This window comes from Pelodiscus sinensis, chromosome 22, assembly GCF_049634645.1.
Source record: "Pelodiscus sinensis isolate JC-2024 chromosome 22, ASM4963464v1, whole genome shotgun sequence".
Lineage (NCBI taxonomy): Eukaryota > Metazoa > Chordata > Testudines > Trionychidae > Pelodiscus > Pelodiscus sinensis.
In genome coordinates this window covers 929,732-948,752 of record NC_134732.1, presented here as the reverse complement: position 1 = coordinate 948,752, position 19,021 = coordinate 929,732, and the positions used below count along the sequence as shown (strand labels likewise).

The window sequence follows — 19,021 nt, the reverse complement described above, 5'->3', positions numbered from 1 at the left end:
AGCCATTGCCCCTGGCTGCGCGCTCAGGGGAACGGGCTGGGAGCCGCCACACGCCTGCCGGGGGGTCCTGGGCTGTCTGGCAGGGTTCGTGTCTGCTGAGCGGACCAGGAGCAGCCCAGCGGGAGGCCGGGGGACAGGCCGGGGCAGAGCTGTGGGGTGAGGGCCTGGGCCAAGGCTGCAGCCTGGTGCGGGACGTGGGCTTTTCCTCTGGCAGCGAGCTGGCGTCAGCGCGGGAGCAGAGACCTGCCTGTTAGCAAACAGAGGGCGGCTATGCCGGAGGGCGTGTCCCACAGGCACGGTGTGGCAAGGAGAGCTACCGCCGGGGCCAGGGCGCTCGCCGGGGGCTCTGGACTGGCATCCGCCCTGCACAGCCGCCGCGTGAAATTAGCCCCTCGCTGTGTTTATTTGCCAGCCGCGTCTCCAGCTGTGCTCTGGCTTGGGGCCGCTGCGTCCCAGCTCCGCGCTGCGAAGGCCAGGTAAGCTGAGCCCCTCCTGCTTGCTGAGTGCGCTGTGCGGGGCCGGGACCTGCTCTGGGACTGGGTGCACAGGATCCCGGCTCAGCCCAGCAGCCTGCGGAGCCCCCAGCTGGGCAGCACCGAGCTGCGTCTGGCTGCTTCTTTCTGCTCCGGGAGCTCAGGGCAGGCGCGCAGGGGAACCGTTCTGCCTCAGCTCTCCCCAGGCTACAGCAACTCCCCACGGCCTTCCCCCACCCCGAGTCTGGGGGGTGTCGCCGCGGGAACTCGGCCGGGGTCGCTGGCGTCCCCCACCCCGAGTCTGGGGGGTGTCGCCGCGGGAACTCGGCCGGGGTCGCTGGCGTCCCCCACCCCGAGTCTGGGGGGTGTCGCCGCGGGAACTCGGCCGGGGTCGCTGGCGTCCCCCACCCCGAGTCTGGGGGGTGTCGCCCCGGGAACTCGGCCGGGGTCGCTGGCGTCCCCCACCCCGAGTCTGGGGGGTGTCGCCGCGGGAACTCGGCCGGGGTCGCTGGCGTCCCCCACCCCGAGTCTGGGGGGTGTCACCCTGGGAACTCGGCCGGGGTCGCTGGCGTCCCCCACCCCGAGTCTGGGGGGTGTCGCCCCGGGAACTCGGCCGGGGTCGCTGGCGTCCCCCACCCCGAGTCTGGGGGGTGTCGCCCCGGGAACTCGGCCGGGGTCGCTGGCGTCCCCCACCCCGAGTCTGGGGGGTGTCGCCGCGGGAACTCGGCCGGGGTCGCTGGCGTCCCCCACCCCGAGTCTGGGGGGTGTCGCCCCGGGAACTCGGCCGGGGTCGCTGGCGTCCCCCACCCCGAGTGGCAGCCCAGGCTAGCTCCAGGCTAGCTCCTTTCTAGCATCCTGGTGGATGCCGAGGGACCAGGCACATTTCTCTCCCCTGTGTCCCGTCTTGCCTGGCTTTAAGGCTCCCTGGGCCAGGCCGGTCCAGGGCCGTTCCCTGGGTGGGGCTGGAGGCCCAGGGGGTAGTTACCATCAGCTACAGCCTGGGGTTGTACGTTGGGTTCTTTCCTGGGGCAGACTCCGGCTGGGTCTCCCAGGCTGGGGGGGCTTGGCGAGGACAGAGGCACTGCCGCATTTCCTCCGTCTCTGCCCCGAGCTGTGACCCCCTGCGGGGGTACGTACCTCCGGGCAAATGCCGACACCCCAGCGCTCGCGTTGGACGTGCACGGAGTAAGGGGCAGTGCAGAGTCCAGCTGCCCACAGGGACACGGGGGGGCTGGGCCTCGGGGGCTGCTTGCTGCCCAGGAGGAGGGCACAGAACGCACCGACCTGACATCCCGTACGCAGAGCACGCCATGGGCTGATGCACAGGGACCTGGCAGCTCCCACGCCCCTTTGAGAGGACTTGCACCCCACCCCCTGTGGGCCTGGAGGTAGCAACCCCTGCCCCTGTGGGGCCCAAGGGCCTGGCACCCCATCAGGGAGCACAGAAGGGTTATTGGTTGACTGGGACACGGCGTAGCACAGGAACCAGGAGCAGCCAGTCCACCCGTCTTTGGAGAGGGGAGCCCAGAGCTGGGGGCCTGGCTCTTTCCCTGCACCCCAGGACAGCTCAGTCTGCCCCACTCCCAGCAGCCTGGTCCCAGACCCCCTGCCAGGCTCAGCTCGTAAGGGGCATGCTGTTCATGCAGGCAGCAGAGAAAACCCCCCGTGGGAGTCGCACCTGAATTCCCACCCCCAGCGGAGTTGTCGTACGGTGTCCAGGGAAACTGAGGCACACACAGGGGGTCACTATCAGACAGTAGAACTCCCATGCACCATAGCAAGGTGAGTACCCCGCCCCCCCCGTGTCACACGCTCACCCGGCTTTGTAGGGCATGTGGCAGGGACCCTGGCCCCGTGCCCGCCTAAGGGAGAATGAGCTCGCGTGCCCCTGCCAGGACGCACAGCTGAGAAACGAAGGCAGAGAAGGCCGACGGGGCAGGTGGGGGCTGGATCCCAGGAGCTGGTCGCCAGCGTTACTGAACCGGGCCCCACCCGTCAGCCGGGCTGTGGCACCCCCTAGGCCGCCCCCTGCGGCTGGACTGTGGGGATGGAGGGGCCGCAAAGGGAGCTCGGCAGGAGAAGAGGCGTTTTCTGCGGGTCCAGATTTCCACACTCAGCCCAGCGGTGCCCAACGTGCGGCGCACTGGGGACAGGGGGGTTGCAGTGGCAGGTGCAGAGCCTCACCCTGCTGAAAACCCCAGCCCTAGCCTGGGGCGCATGTGGTGGTTAAGAATGGCCATGCTGCCCCAGAGCAATAGGGCATCTAGCCCAGCATCCTGGCCTCCATGGGGCCAGTGCCAGGTGCCCCAGAGGGAACGAACAGAACAGGCAATTGCTGGGTGAGCCATCCTGTGTCAGCCAGGCCCAGCCTCTGTCTGACGCTCAAAAGCTGAGGGATGATCCACGACCATCTTAGCTAATAGCCATTGATGGACCCATTCACCATCAACTTTTCATTCTTTTTTGCATCCTGGCATAGACTATGCCTTTGCAGAATCCTCTGGCAAGGAGTTCCACAGGTTAACTGTGTGCTGTGTGAGGGAAAAAACACATCTACATCCAACTGCCACCCTAGACCCCGCACTCCCTCCACAGAAATGCATGGCCCTTGACCACTTTCTAAAATCTTGGATTGGCCCCCAGCAGAAATGCTGAGGCGTGTGACGCTTGGCCAATTAGAAACCCTGGCAGCTGCCCCATCTCCCTACAGTAAACGGAGACGGGCTGCTTTGTGTTCCAGGGCATTATTCTCTTTGCACGGGACGGAACAAAAACCCAGGCAGCAGTGACACGCCTGGGACAAAGCGGATGCGAGCTCCCACTCCAATGGGTAGTAAGCAGCTGGGGCTCAGTAGCTGAAGGGGGTGTGAGAAAGAGCCCAGGTCTGTGCAGTGTCTGAGCTTCCCATGGTATGGGGGGGGTCTGTGCCCTGCATGGTATGGGGGGGGTCTGTGCCCTGCATGGTACGGGGGGGGCGGGGTCTATGCCCTGCATGGTACAGAGGGGGCGGGGTCTGTGCCCTGCATGGTACAGGGGGGGCGGGGTCTGTGCCCTGCATGGTACGAAGGGGGCAGGGTCTGTGCCCTGCATGGTACAGGGGGGCGGGGTCTGTGCCCTGCATGGTACGGGGAGCGGGGTCTGTGCCCTGCATGGTACGGGGGAGCGGGGTCTGTGCCCTGCATGGTACGGGGGGCGGGGTCTGTGCCCTGCATGGTACGAAGGGGGCAGGGTCTGTGCCCTGCATGGTACGGGGGGCGGGGTCTGTGCCCTGCATGGTACGGGGGGCGGGGTCTGTGCCCTGCATGGTACAGAGGGGGCGGGGTCTGTGCCCTGCATGGTACAGGGGGGGCGGGGTCTGTGCCCTGCATGGTACGAAGGGGGCAGGGTCTGTGCCCTGCATGGTACGAAGGGGGCAGGGTCTGTGCCCTGCATGGTACGGAGGGCGGGGTCTGTGCCCTGCATGGTACAAAGGGGGCAGGGTCTGTGCCCTGCATGGTACGGGGGGCGGGGTCTGTGCCCTGCATGGTACGGGGGAGCGGGGTCTGTGCCCTGCATGGTACGGGGGGCGGGGTCTGTGCCCTGCATGGTACGGGGGGCGGGGTCTGTGCCCTGCATGGTACAGAGGGGCGGGGTCTGTGCCCTGCATGGTACGGGGGAGCGGGGTCTGTGCCCTGCATGGTACAGGGGGGCGGGGTCTGTGCCCTGCATGGTACGGGGGAGCGGGGTCTGTGCCCTGCATGGTACGGGGGGGGCGGGGTCTGTGCCCTGCATGGTACGAAGGGGGCGGGGTCTGTGCCCTGCATGGTACGGGGGGGCGGGGTCTGTGCCCTGCATGGTACGGGGGGCGGGGTCTGTGCCCTGCATGGTACGGGGGGGCGGGGTCTGTGCCCTGCATGGTACGGGGGAGCGGGGTCTGTGCCCTGCATGGTACGGGGGGCGGGGTCTGTGCCCTGCATGTGGCTGGGGAGGCCGGCCGAGGCAGGAACGTCAGTCACCACACTGGCCCAGCACGAACCCGGAACAGCACTGCAGTTCCCATGTCACTCCCTCAGCGCTGGGCCGGTGGCCAGGTACCAATGAGGAGGCGCTAGGTGGAAGCTGAGACGTGCCCAGGGCCGATTTAGGGCGGGGACAACAGCTCAGGGCCCAGGGAGCTGTAGCCAGCGGACGAGAGGCAACTGGGCACGGCCGTTGTTGAGCAAAGGCGGAGGCTGCACATCCTGGAAGCTCAGGGCTGGGGTTTGAAGAAGAGCTGGCAGGGGCGGGCAGGAGTTGCAATGAAGGGGCGCAGTGCAGCGGTTAGTGGTGACGGGGGGATGGGATGAAGGGGCGCAGTGCAGCGGTTAGTGGTGACGGGGGATGGGATGAAGGGGCGCGGTGCAGCGGTTAGTGGTGACGGGGGATGGGATGAAGGGGCGCAGTGCAGAGGTTAATGGTGACGGGGGGATGGGATGAAGGGGCGCGGTGCAGCGGTTAGTGGTGACGGGGGGATGGGATGAAGGGGCGCAGTGCAGCGGTTAGTGGTGACGGGGGTATGGGATGAAGGGGCGCAGTGCAGCGGTTAGTGGTGACGGGGGGATGGGATGAAGGGGCGCGGTGCAGCGGTTAGTGGTGACGGGGGATGGGATGAAGGGGCGCGGTGCAGCGGTTAGTGGTGACGGGGGTATGGGATGAAGGGGCGCAGTGCAGCGGTTAGTGGTGACGGGGGGATGGGATGAAGGGGCGCGGTGCAGCGGTTAGTGGTGACGGGGGATGGGATGAAGGGGCGCGGTGCAGCGGTTAGTGGTGACGGGGGGATGGGATGAAGGGGCGCAGTGCAGCGGTTAGTGGTGACGGGGGATGGGATGAAGGGGCGCGGTGCAGCGGTTAGTGGTGACGGGGGGTGGGATGAAGGGGCGCGGTGCAGCGGTTAGTGGTGACGGGGGATGGGATGAAGGGGCGCAGTGCAGCGGTTACTGGTGACGGGGGGGATGGGATGAAGGGGCGCGGTGCAGCGGTTAGTGGTGACGGGGGGATGGGATGAAGGGGCGCGGTGCAGCGGTTAGTGGTGACGGGGGATGGGATGAAGGGGCGCGGTGCAGCGGTTAGTGGTGACGGGGGATGGGATGAAGGGGCGCGGTGCAGCGGTTAGTGGTGACGGGGGATGGGATGAAGGGGCGCGGTGCAGCGGTTAGTGGTGACGGGGGGTGGGATGAAGGGGCGCAGTGCAGCAGTTAGTGGTGACGGGGGATGGGATGAAGGGGCGCGGTGCAGCGGTTAGTGGTGACGGGGGATGGGATGAAGGGGCGCAGTGCAGAGGTTAATGGTGACGGGGGGATGGGATGAAGGGGCGCGGTGCAGCGGTTAGTGGTGACGGGGGGATGGGATGAAGGGGCGCAGTGCAGCGGTTAGTGGTGACGGGGGTATGGGATGAAGGGGCGCAGTGCAGCGGTTAGTGGTGACGGGGGGATGGGATGAAGGGGCGCGGTGCAGCGGTTAGTGGTGACGGGGGATGGGATGAAGGGGCGCGGTGCAGCGGTTAGTGGTGACGGGGGTATGGGATGAAGGGGCGCAGTGCAGCGGTTAGTGGTGACGGGGGGATGGGATGAAGGGGCGCGGTGCAGCGGTTAGTGGTGACGGGGGATGGGATGAAGGGGCGCGGTGCAGCGGTTAGTGGTGACGGGGGGATGGGATGAAGGGGCGCAGTGCAGCGGTTAGTGGTGACGGGGGATGGGATGAAGGGGCGCGGTGCAGCGGTTAGTGGTGACGGGGGGTGGGATGAAGGGGCGCGGTGCAGCGGTTAGTGGTGACGGGGGATGGGATGAAGGGGCGCAGTGCAGCGGTTACTGGTGACGGGGGGGATGGGATGAAGGGGCGCGGTGCAGCGGTTAGTGGTGACGGGGGATGGGATGAAGGGGCGCAGTGCAGCGGTTAGTGGTGACGGGGGGATGGGATGAAGGGGCGCGGTGCAGCGGTTAGTGGTGACGGGGGATGGGATGAAGGGGCGCGGTGCAGCGGTTAGTGGTGACGGGGGATGGGATGAAGGGGCGCGGTGCAGCGGTTAGTGGTGACGGGGGATGGGATGAAGGGGCGCAGTGCAGCGGTTAGTGGTGACGGGGGATGGGATGAAGGGGCGCGGTGCAGCGGTTAGTGGTGACGGGGGGCGGGATGAAGGGGCGCAGTGCAGCGGTTAGTGGTGACGGGGGATGGGATGAAGGGGCGCGGTGCAGCGGTTAGTGGTGACGGGGGATGGGATGAAGGGGCGCGGTGCAGCGGTTAGTGGTGACGGGAGATGGGATGAAGGGGCGCGGTGCAGCGGTTAGTGGTGACGGGGGGATGGGATGAAGGGGCGCGGTGCAGCGGTTAGTGGTGACGGGGGATGGGATGAAGGGGCGCGGTGCAGCGGTTAGTGGTGACGGGGGTATGGGATGAAGGGGCGCAGTGCAGCGGTTAGTGGTGACGGGGGGATGGGATGAAGGGGCGCGGTGCAGCGGTTAGTGGTGACGGGGGATGGGATGAAGGGGCGCGGTGCAGCGGTTAGTGGTGACGGGGGGATGGGATGAAGGGGCGCAGTGCAGCGGTTAGTGGTGACGGGGGATGGGATGAAGGGGCGCGGTGCAGCGGTTAGTGGTGACGGGGGGTGGGATGAAGGGGCGCGGTGCAGCGGTTAGTGGTGACGGGGGATGGGATGAAGGGGCGCAGTGCAGCGGTTACTGGTGACGGGGGGGATGGGATGAAGGGGCGCGGTGCAGCGGTTAGTGGTGACGGGGGGATGGGATGAAGGGGCGCGGTGCAGCGGTTAGTGGTGACGGGGGATGGGATGAAGGGGCGCGGTGCAGCGGTTAGTGGTGACGGGGGATGGGATGAAGGGGCGCGGTGCAGCGGTTAGTGGTGACGGGGGATGGGATGAAGGGGCGCAGTGCAGCGGTTAGTGGTGACGGGGGATGGGATGAAGGGGCGCGGTGCAGCGGTTAGTGGTGACGGGGGGCGGGATGAAGGGGCGCAGTGCAGCGGTTAGTGGTGACGGGGGATGGGATGAAGGGGCGCGGTGCAGCGGTTAGTGGTGACGGGGGATGGGATGAAGGGGCGCGGTGCAGCGGTTAGTGGTGACGGGGGGATGGGATGAAGGGGCGCGGTGCAGCGGTTAGTGGTGACGGGGGATGGGATGAAGGGGCGCAGTGCAGCAGTTAGTGGTGACGGGGGATGGGATGAAGGGGCGCAGTGCAGCGGTTAGTGGTGACGGGGGATGGGATGAAGGGGCGCGGTGCAGCGGTTAGTGGTGACGGGGGGTGGGATGAAGGGGCGCAGTGCAGCGGTTAGTGGTGACGGGGGATGGGATGAAGGGGCGCGGTGCAGCGGTTAGTGGTGACGGGGGGCGGGATGAAGGGGCGCAGTGCAGCGGTTAGTGGTGACGGGGGATGGGATGAAGGGGCGCGGTGCAGCGGTTAGTGGTGACGGGGGGCGGGATGAAGGGGTGCGGTGCAGCGGTTAGTGGTGACGGGGGATGGGATGAAGGGGCGCAGTGCAGCGGTTAGTGGTGACGGGGGATGGGATGAAGGGGCGCAGTGCGGCGGTTAGTGGTGACGGGGGATGGGATGAAGGGGCGCGGTGCAGCGGTTAGTGGTGACGGGGGGTGGGATGAAGGGGCGCAGTGCAGCGGTTAGTGGTGACGGGGGGATGGGATGAAGGGGCGCAGTGCAGCGGTTAGTGGTGACGGGGGGGATGGGATGAAGGGGCGCAGTGCAGCGGTTAGTGGTGACGGGGGGCGGGATGAAGGGGCGCAGTGCAGCGGTTAGTGGTGACGGGGGGTGGGATGAAGGGGTGCGGTGCAGCGGTTAGTGGTGACGGGGGATGGGATGAAGGGGCGCAGTGCAGCGGTTAGTGGTGACGGGGGATGGGATGAAGGGGCGCAGTGCAGCGGTTAGTGGTGACGGGGGGATGGGATGAAGGGGCGCAGTGCAGCGGTTAGTGGTGACGGGGGGATGGGAGGAAGGGGCGCGGTGCAGCAGTTAGTGGTGACGGGGGATAGGATGAAGGGGCGCAGTGCAGCAGTTAGTGGTGACGGGGGGCGGGATGAAGGGGCGCAGTGCAGCGGTTAGTGGTGACGGGGGGCGGGATGAAGGGGCGCAGTGCAGCGGTTAGTGGTGACGGGGGATGGGATGAAGGGGCGCAGTGCAGCGGTTAGTGGTGACGGGGGATAGGATGAAGGGGCGCAGTGCAGCGGTTAGTGGTGACGGGGGGATGGGAGGAAGGGGCGCGGTGCAGCAGTTAGTGGTGACGGGGGATAGGATGAAGGGGCGCAGTGCAGCGGTTAGTGGTGACGGGGGATGGGATGAAGGGGCGCAGTGGAGCAGTTAGTGGTGACGGGGGGATAGGATGAAGGGGCGCGGTGCAGCGGTTAGTGGTGACGGGGGGATGGGATGAAGGGGCGCAGTGGAGCAGTTAGTGGTGACGGGGGGATGGGATGAAGGGGCGCGGTGCAGCAGTTAGTGGTGACGGGGGATAGGATGAAGGGGCGCAGTGCAGCGGTTAGTGGTGACGGGGGATGGGATGAAGGGGCGCAGTGGAGCAGTTAGTGGTGACGGGGGGATAGGATGAAGGGGCGCGGTGCAGCGGTTAGTGGTGACGGGGGGTGGGATGAATGGGCGCGGTGCAGCGGTTAGTGGTGACGGGGGGCCGGATGAAGGGGCGCAGTGCAGCGGTTAGTGGTGACGGGGGGATGGGATGAAGGGGCGCAGTGCAGCGGTTAGTGGTGACGGGGGATGGGATGAAGGGGCGCAGTGCAGCGGTTAGTGGTGATGGGGGGATGGGATGAAGGGGCGCAGTGCAGCGGTTAGTGGTGACAGGGGGGATAGGATGAAGGGGCGCAGTGCAGCGGTTAGTGGTGACGGGGGGATGGGATGAAGGGGCGCAGTGCAGCGGTTAGTGGTGACGGGGGATGGGATGAAGGGGCGCAGTGCAGCGGTTAGTGGTGACGGGGGATGGGATGAAGGGGCGCGGTGCAGCGGTTAGTGGTGACGGGGGATGGGATGAAGGGGCGCGGTGCAGCGGTTAGTGGTGACGGGGGATGGGATGAAGGGGCGCGGTGCAGCGGTTAGTGGTGACGGGGGGCGGGATGAAGGGGCGCAGTGCAGCGGTTAGTGGTGACGGGAGATGGGATGAAGGGGCGCAGTGCAGCAGTTAGTGGTGACGGGGGGATGGGATGAAGGGGCGCAGTGCAGCGGTTAGTGGTGACGGGGGGATGGGATGAAGGGGCGCAGTGCAGCGGTTAGTGGTGACGGGGGGTGGGATGAAGGGGCGCAGTGCAGCAGTTAGTGGTGACGGGGGATGGGATGAAGGGGCGCAGTGCAGCAGTTAGTGGTGACGGGGGATGGGATGAAGGGGCGCAGTGCAGCAGTTAGTGGTGACGGGGGGATGGGATGAAGGGGCGCAGTGCAGCGGTTAGTGGTGACGGGGGGATGGGATGAAGGGGCGCAGTGCAGCGGTTAGTGGTGACGGGGGATGGGATGAAGGGGCGCAGTGCAGCGGTTAGTGGTGACGGGGGGCGGGATGAAGGGGCGCAGTGCAGCGGTTAGTGGTGACGGGGGGATGGGATGAAGGGGCGCAGTGCAGCAGTTAGTGGTGACGGGGGGTGGGATGAAGGGGCGCAGTGCAGCGGTTAGTGGTGACGGGGGGCGGGATGAAGGGGCGCAGTGCAGCGGTTAGTGGTGACGGGGGGCGGGATGAAGGGGCGCAGTGCAGCGGTTACTGGTGACGGGGGGATGGGATGAAGGGGCGCAGTGCAGCGGTTAGTGGTGACGGGGGGCGGGATGAAGGGGCGCAGTGCAGCGGTTACTCGTGACGGGGGGATGGGATGAAGGGGCGCAGTGCAGCGGTTACTGGTGACGGGGGGATGGGATGAAGGGGCGCAGTGCAGCGGTTAGTGGTGACGGGGGGCGGGATGAAGGGGCGCAGTGCAGCGGTTACTCGTGACGGGGGGATGGGATGAAGGGGCGCAGTGCAGCAGTTAGAGGTGACGGGGGATGGGATGAAGGGGCGCAGTGCAGCAGTTAGTGGTGACGGGTGCCAGGGTTGGGAAGCCTTTGGGTGCCAGGGGAACTGGGTGATGCTGTGCCCACAGGGATCAGGGTCCCAAAACAAAGTTCGCTCAGGGCGCCATTTCCCCTGCGGCTGGCTCTGGCGGTGCAGCGGTCTCGTGCACGCACTGACCGACCACAGCTCCATGGTACCGTGTCCTGCGGGCACGATCGAGCCCAGCCCGTGGTGTCAGCCAACGGTCAGGGCAGTGAGTGGTGTGTGTGTGTGCTATACACCCGAGATTTCAACTGCTGAGACCGGGGTCCCTTGCAGCGGGCAACCTGGAGGAGGTTGACGAGTGCCCCAATAAGTTTACAGGGAGAGCTTATAACACTTCAGATTTTAGCTGCTAGAATCCATGATTCCTTCGCAGCGGGCAGTCTGGGGGAGGCTGAGAAGTGCCCCAACGGATCTGCCACCTCGGAGTGACACAAATCCAAACGCCCAAGCTCTCCCTACATCTGTCTCTTAAGACCGGCTGAAGTTCTTTTATATTGTGCCTGGTTCTATTACAGCAACTGAAGGAGTCAGGCTAAAACTTAAACAGTTACAGGTTTATTGAGGAAGCTTATAAATCATATGGTTGCAATGGCTATTGCTCTCTTTCTTAACTGCTAGCAAAATATAGATCTTAAAAATGGTTACAAAGAAGATAAAGGTAGGAAAACAGAAATAATGGTACCAAGTGACAGCTTAATCTTTAAAGAGCTCTAAGTCTGTGTACACTTAAGACAAAGGACCACATCCAGGTACAATTTTTACCCCCTTCTGTTCCTCTCGACTCCAGCGTGTCAGGCCAGGGCCGGTCCCTCAATTCCTAGGAAAGACGAAAATACGAGGTGGGCGTCCCCTTGGAACCTCGGGAGGTCAAACACCTAACCCGACCCGCAGGTAGAGGGTAGATTGACACTCAAAAGTGAGTGTGTGCTGGACCCATCTTTATACCCATGGGGTCACGTATTTCTCTTTCTTATCTGTGATGCCAAATGGGGCTGGTCTGCCTTTTGTGAGACCAGCTCTTACAAGGGAGTTGTGAACTTAATTTACACTTGTAAGAGAGTTGAGAGGATTAAATTGGAAGTACTGGAGATTCTTTTCTCAGTGGGGGATTCCTCTCCCAGGGACGGCTGTGTGTTCGTATCAACATGGGTGCCAGCTGGGCACTTCTCGCAGCCTCGAGGCCAGCTTATTGCCTTAATCGCTGTCTCCTCATAGCCATGTTTTCAGCTGCTCAGGATCAGATGAGCCAGCATAGACTATGCTGATTTTACTGCTCCTTCTCTGCCCTGTATGCTTCAGAGAGGCAAATAAGATGGATGATATGGGGGGGGTCTGTCTGGCTACACGTGGGCGTCAGCGCTTTTGCCTGGTGTGGCAGTGAGCCCCGGGGCCGCACGGCGCTGCCACACCCTTGCTGCACACAGGCCCGTGAGGGGCGCCCAGGTGCCTGGCTGGGATTCTGGCTCTGCTGATGAGAAGAGCACCAGCGTTCAGCCCGCGCCGAAGGCCTGCTCTTGTCTCCAGCAGCGGTTTCTGAGCCGTTTGCTTGCGCTCAGCAGGCAGAGGGAGCGACTCTGACAGCACCTCAGCCAGACACAGGTCTGGGCGTGCAGCCGCACCTCTTGCAGCAGGCAGGGCCGGGCGCTCGTCCCGTCTGAGGGCCGCATTTCTCGGGCCGCCTGCGGCCGGTGCAGTCACGCCGGGGCAGGGTTTCGCGCTTCGCCTACTGCCCCAGGCCCGCACAGGCGAGAGGGACACGTTCCAATGACGATGGCGTGGCCGAGTCCTTAAGGCTTCTGGACACGGACAGAGCCCGTGGGCCCCGCACGCCCCGGGGTCGGGCACTGTCATCCTGCCAGGCCTGACCCCCGGGCGTGGATTCCCGGGCAGGGAAGGCTTCTCCCTGCAGTACAGGAGCATGTAGCCTGAGCTGGGCTGGCTGGTGCCAGCGGTTCCCAGGCTTTCTACTCCTGCTGCCACCAGCAGCCTCTCCCCCGGAAGCACCCACTGCTCCACACTGCCCAGGGCCTGGCGCCCTGCAGGGCCCTGCCTCTGGTGCTCTCCTCCGCGCGTTCTCACAGAGCCCCCCTGACTTGCCCATTCCTCCCCCCCCCCCCACACGTTCAGTCACAAGAACATTCACCGGCCACACGGCCTGCCCTGCCCTGCCCAGCTTTTCCCATCTGCAGGGTCGGGGGAAACCCCCCAGCCCAGCTCTTTCCATGGGCGCCGACTCACTGCCAGCCCTCTCCACTGAGCCTTGGCGTTCCTGCTCTGCGGCCTGGCTCTGCCGGCTCCCCATCCCGGCCGTAAGGGTCTCCCCCAGCCTTCCTGGCTCCTCCCACCTTGCCCGCCTGCCTACAGCCTGCTCTGGCTGCTTCCTTCCACCATTGTCCTGGGTGGACGCTGGCCTGCTCCCAGCACCACCGCCCCAGACACACGCCATCCCCTCTGCAAGCCTCCAGCCAGGCTCTGCCCAGTCATGTGCCCACGCTGCACAGTGCCGCCGCGGCCTCACTTGTCCAGGGCATCGTCTGACATCAGGCCCGAGGCTATTTCTGCCTCACCGCTTACGTCCCCGGCGGTCCCCTGGCTGCAAGGGAGGATGGGGAGACCGACCGATCCCGAGCCCAGAGCGGGCCGTTGTGGTCACGAGCCCGGCCTCCTAATCAGCCCAGGTGCCAGGCAACCCCTTGGAACTAGACCACGTCCACCAAAGCCTGTCGGTGGGGAAGGCCTGCGCAGCTGACACGGCGCCTCGCTGCTGCTGGAGAGTGGCCCAAACCCGGTGAGTGACGGCTGCCCGCTTCCTCGCGCTGGGCCAGTGGCCACACGGCGGCCGCCTCGGGCTGCAGGCTCCTGCCCTGGGCCTCACCCCGCAGGGTGCGCGGTCGTGAGGCAGGCAAAGGAGCTCAGCTGACTGCAGTGGGACCAGGCTTCACAGCCCAGCAGCCTGACTCCCTAATGCCGCGGGCTGGCTCCGGAAGGGTCTGTGCGCTCAGGCCTGGACGTGCTGAATGGGCTGCTCTGCACCGGGACCCTGGGCATAGGAAGGAGCCGGCGGCGTTGGCCTGACAGCACCAGCTGGTTTCATAAAGCCCATTGCCCGGCACCAGCTTTGGTGCTACTCCCTGGAGCCGGCTTCGGAGCAGCGCCTGCACGAAAACCAGCTCTGTGGGGCCGTAACACCCTCCCCCACCCTTGGCACTTTTAGCCCTGCCCCCAGCGGATTATACCTGTCTAAATAGGTTACACGATGCACGTTGCACAAAGCAGAGGGGAGTTCTGTCCTGGTGCTACTCACAAGCGTCTGGCCACAACGCGCAGGGGCTCAGGGAGGACGAGGTTTCCTGCGTTCGATTGAGCTAGAGAACTGGGCACTGCCCGATGGCCCAGCCACGCTCCATCCTGCCATGGTAGGTCCCTGGAGCATCAGCACTGACCAAAGCCGGCAAGCCAAAGAAGAAAACCTCCGAGCATTAGTGTGGGCTCCAAATAGAACCTGGCTGGGGGAAGTGGTGGCCAGAGAGGTTGGCTAGTTGGGTTAGAATTGACTCCCTCGCCCTGGCGAACCTGCCTGGCTTCCTTTGCCGTGTCAGCACCTGCTGCGAAACCCTTTAGCAAATCTAAAGAAGACGTCCTCCCCTGGCCCAGAACAGCCGGGTTGGCCAGTGGCCTGTGTTTATCTTATTGCAAGTTGCATTCCGGGCTGAGTGAAACCTGCAGCCTACCAAGCGCAAACACGGAAAGCCTCTTCGTAAAGCAGTGACTTGTTCCAGCCGTGGCCAGGAGCACCGCTGGGCGTGGAGGCAAGCAGCCTGAGCTGGCACTACAGCGGCAAGAGCTTCGTGTTCACAACACTACACAAGAGTGGGGGCGTGTCAACGGCCCCCCATTCTGCTCTGCACCCTCTCGCAGACATGCCAGGTGTGAGCTCACCTGGGCGCTTCCTGGAATTGGCATTGGGCAAAACTCTGCTTTCACTTTGCAAAAGCTCAGGCATTCGGCCCCTGCGTCCCTTTAAGAAGCGAGCCACACAGGCGGCTTTGGAACCCCTCAGCCACGCAGCAGAGCTGCTCAGTGTTGCCAGCATTTCCCATTGAGCGTTTCGGTTTTAGAAAAAGAATTTTCACTAGTTTCTTCCAGCCGCATCTACAAAACCAGTTGCAGAATTTTGCAACATGAGGTTTCATTTGCTCCCACCCAAGTTTGACACCCCCCCCCCCAATTTACAGTTGTTTTTACGAAACTTCCTGTTTCTACTGAAGTGGAAAACTGCTTCCCGCTTCCCGCCAAAGGATGCCAAACTGCCCTGTGAGTGGGAAGCAATTAGGCATTTTCTTTTCGGTAGAATAAGCCAGAATGTACTAGTGACCCATCCTAACACCGAAGCTACACAATAGCAGAGCCTGGAAACCCCTGTGTCACGTTTGTGGAGTTTAAAGATCATTGCTGCACCCATGGGGGTGGGGGGAGGGTTTGCCCCAAAAGTCTGTGCAAAGGGGGCCGTGTGAAATGTCAAATGAAAGCTGATGTGCTACTGATTGGCTCATGCACTTGTGCGAGAGCTGAGTGTGGAGCTGTCTGTGTCTTGTTACTAGTGCGAGAGCTGAGTGTGGAGCTGTCTGTGTCTTGTTACTTGTGCGAAAGCTGAGTGTGGATCTGACTGTCTTGTTACTAGTGCGAGAGCTGTGTGTGGAGCTGTCTGTGTCTTGTTACTTGTGTGAGAGCTGTGTGTGGAGCTGTCTGTGTCTTGTTACTAGTGCGAGAGCTGTGTGTGGAGCTGTCTGTGTCTTGTTACTAGTGCGAGAGCTGTGTGTGGAGTTGTCTGTGTCTTGTTACTAGTGCGAGCGCTGAGTGTGGAGCTGTCTGTGTCTTGTTACTTGTGCGAGAGCTGAGTGTGGAGCTGTCTGTGTCTTGTTACTAGTGCGAGAGCTGTGTGTGGAGCTGTCTGTGTCTTGTTACTTGTGCGAGAGCTGAGTGTGGAGCTGTCTGTGTCTTGTTACTTGTGCGAGAGCTGTGTGTGGAGCTGTCTGTGTCTTGTTACTAGTGCGAGAGCTGTGTGTGGAGCTGTCTGTGTCTTGTTACTAGTGCGAGAGCTGTGTGTGGAGCTATCTGTGTCTTGTTACTTGTGCGAGAGCTGTGTGTGGAGCTGTGTGTGTGTCTTGTTACTTGTGCGAGAGCTGTGTGTGGAGCTGTGTGTGTGTCTTGTTACTTGTGCGAGAGCTGTGTGTGGAGCTGTGTGTGTGTCTTGTTACTAGTGCGAGCGCTGTGTGTGAAGCTGTCTGTGTCTTGTTACTAGTGCGAGCGCTGTGTGTGGAGCTGTCTGTGTCTTGTTACTAGTGCGAGCGCTGTGTGTGGAGCTGTCTGTGTCTTGTTACTAGTGCGAGAGCTGAGTGTGGAGCTATCTGTGTCTTGTTACTTGTGCGAGAGCTGTGTGTGGAGCTGTGTGTGTGTCTTGTTACTAGTGCGAGCGCTGTGTGTGAAGCTGTCTGTGTCTTGTTACTAGTGCGAGCGCTGTGTGTGGAGCTGTCTGTGTCTTGTTACTAGTGCGAGAGCTGTGTGTGGAGCTGTCTGTGTCTTGTTACTAGTGCGAGAGCTGTGTGTGGAGCTGTCTGTGTCTTGTTACTTGTGCGAGAGCTGAGTGTGGAGCTGTCTGTGTCTTGTTACTAGTGCGAGAGCTGTGTGTGGAGCTGTCTGTGTCTTGTTACTTGTGCGAGAGCTGAGTGTGGAGCTGTCTGTGTCTTGTTACTTGTGCGAGAGCTGTGTGTGGAGCTGTCTGTGTCTTGTTACTAGTGCGAGCGCTGTGTGTGGAGCTGTCTGTGTCTTGTTACTAGTGCGAGCGCTGTGTGTGGAGCTGTCTGTGTCTTGTTACTAGTGCGAGCGCTGTGTGTGGAGCTGTCTGTGTCTTGTTACTAGTGCGAGAGCTGTGTGTGGAGCTGACTGTGTCTTGTTACTAGTGCGAGCGCTGTGTGTGGAGCTGTGTGTGTCTTGTTACTAGTGCGAGAGCTGTGTGTGGAGCTGCCTGTGTCTTGTTACTAGTGCGAGTGCTGTGTGTGGAGCTGACTGTGTCTTGTTACTAGTGCGAGCGCTGTGTGTGGAGCTGACTGTGTCTTGTTACTAGTGCGAGCGCTGTGTGTGGAGCTGTGTGTGTCTTGTTACTAGTGCGAGCGCTGTGTGTGGAGCTGTCTGTGTCTTGTTACTAGTGCGAGAGCTGTGTGTGGAGCTGTCTGTGTCTTGTTACTAGTGCGAGCGCTGTGTGTGGAGCTGACTGTGTCTTGTTACTAGTGCGAGCGCTGTGTGTGGAGCTGTGTGTGTCTTGTTACTAGTGCGAGCGCTGTGTGTGGAGCTGTCTGTGTCCTGTTACTAGTGCGAGAGCTGTGTGTGGAGCTGTCTGTGTCTTGTTACTAGTGCGAGAGCTGTGTGTGGAGCTATCTGTGTCTTGTTACTTGTGCGAGAGCTGTGTGTGGAGCTGTGTGTGTGTCTTGTTACTTGTGCGAGAGCTGTGTGTGGAGCTGTGTGTGTGTCTTGTTACTAGTGCGAGCGCTGTGTGTGAAGCTGTGTGTGTCTTGTTACTAGTGCGAGCGCTGTGTGTGGAGCTGTCTGTGTCTTGTTACTAGTGCGAGCGCTGTGTGTGGAGCTGTCTGTGTCTTGTTACTAGTGCGAGAGCTGAGTGTGGAGCTATCTGTGTCTTGTTACTTGTGCGAGAGCTGTGTGTGGAGCTGTGTGTGTGTCTTGTTACTAGTGCGAGCGCTGTGTGTGAAGCTGTCTGTGTCTTGTTACTAGTGCGAGCGCTGTGTGTGGAGCTGTCTGTGTCTTGTTACTAGTGCGAGCGTTGTGTGTGGAGCTGTCTGTGTCTTGTTACTAGTGCGAGAGCTGTGTGTGGAGCTGTCTGTGTCTTGTTACTTGTGCGAGAGCTGTGTGTGGAGCTGTCTGTGTCTTGTTACTAGTGCGAGAGCTGTGTGTGGAGCTGTCTGTGTCTTGTTACTTGTGCGAGAGCTGAGTGTGGAGCTGTCTGTGTCTTGTTACTAGTGCGAGAGCTGTGTGTGGAGCTGTCTGTGTCTTGTTACTTGTGCGAGAGCTGAGTGTGGAGCTGTCTGTGTCTTGTTACTTGTGCGAGAGCTGTGTGTGGAGCTGTCTGTGTCTTGTTACTAGTGCGAGCGCTGTGTGTGGAGCTGTCTGTGTCTTGTTACTAGTGCGAGCGCTGTGTGTGGAGCTGTCTGTGTCTTGTTACTAGTGCGAGCGCTGTGTGTGGAGCTGTCTGTGTCTTGTTACTAGTGTGAGAGCTGTGTGTGGAGCTGTGTGTGTGTCTTGTTACTAGTGCGAGCGCTGTGTGTGGAGCTGTCTGTGTCTTGTTACTAGTGCGAGCTCTGTGTGTGGAGCTGACTGTGTCTTGTTACTAGTGCGAGCGCTGTGTGTGGAGCTGTGTGTGTCTTGTTACTAGTGCGAGAGCTGTGTGTGGAGCTGTGTGTGTGTCTTGTTACTAGTGCGAGCGCTGTGTGTGGAGCTGACTGTGTCTTGTTACTAGTGCGAGCGCTGTGTGTGGAGCTGTGTGTGTCTTGTTACTAGTGCGAGAGCTGTGTGTGGAGCTGTCTGTGTCTTGTTACTAGTGCGAGCGCTGTGTGTGGAGCTGACTGTGTCTTGTTACTAGTGCGAGCGCTGTGTGTGGAGCTGACTGTGTCTTGTTACTAGTGCGAGCGCTGTGTGTGGAGCTGTCTGTGTCTTGTTACTAGTGCGAGCGCTGTGTGTGGAGCTGTGTGTGTCTTGTTACTAGTGCGAGCGCTGTGTGTGGAGCTGTGTGTGTCTTGTTACTAGTGCGAGCGCTGTGTGTGGAGCTGACTGTGTCTTGTTACTAGTGCGAGCGCTGTGTGTGGAGCTGACTGTGTCTTGTTACTTGTGCGAGAGCTGAGTGTGGAGCTGTCTGTGTCTTGTTACTAGTGCGAGCGCTGTGTGTGGAGCTGTCTGTGTCTTGTTACTAGTGCGAGCGCTGTGTGTGGAGCTGTCTGTGTCTTGTTACTTGTGCGAGAGCTGAGTGTGGAGCTGTCTGTGTCTTGTTACTAGTGCGAGAGCTGTGTGTGGAGCTGTCTGTGTCTTGTTACTAGTGCGAGCGCTGTGTGTGGAGCTGTCTGTGTCTTGTTACTAGTGCGAGCGCTGTGTGTGGAGCTGTGTGTGTCTTGTTACTAGTGCGAGCGCTGTGTGTGGAGCTGTGTGTGTGTCTTGTTACTAGTGCGAGCGCTGTGTGTGGAGCTGTCTGTGTCTTGTTACTAGTGCGAGCGCTGTGTGTGGAGCTGACTGTGTCTTGTTACTTGTGCGAGAGCTGAGTGTGGAGCTGTCTGTGTCTTGTTACTAGTGCGAGCGCTGTGTGTGGAGCTGTCTGTGTCTTGTTACTAGTGCGAGCGCTGTGTGTGGAGCTGTCTGTGTCTTGTTACTTGTGCGAGAGCTGAGTGTGGAGCTGTCTGTGTCTTGTTACTAGTGCGAGAGCTGTGTGTGGA

General features: G+C 61.8%; 1 protein-coding gene across 1 annotated transcript in view; it reads left to right on the top strand.

Annotated features, from left to right (window-relative positions):
* The first annotated feature begins 264 nt into the window (after nucleotides 1–264).
* Nucleotides 265–19,021, top strand: part of LOC102445643 (ectonucleoside triphosphate diphosphohydrolase 8-like) — a 37,048-nt gene continuing 18,291 nt past the window's right edge. The window contains exon 1 of the mRNA XM_075905846.1: nucleotides 265–476. The gene's annotated coding sequence lies outside the window, so the exon portion shown is untranslated. The remainder of the gene's footprint in view (nucleotides 477–19,021) is intronic.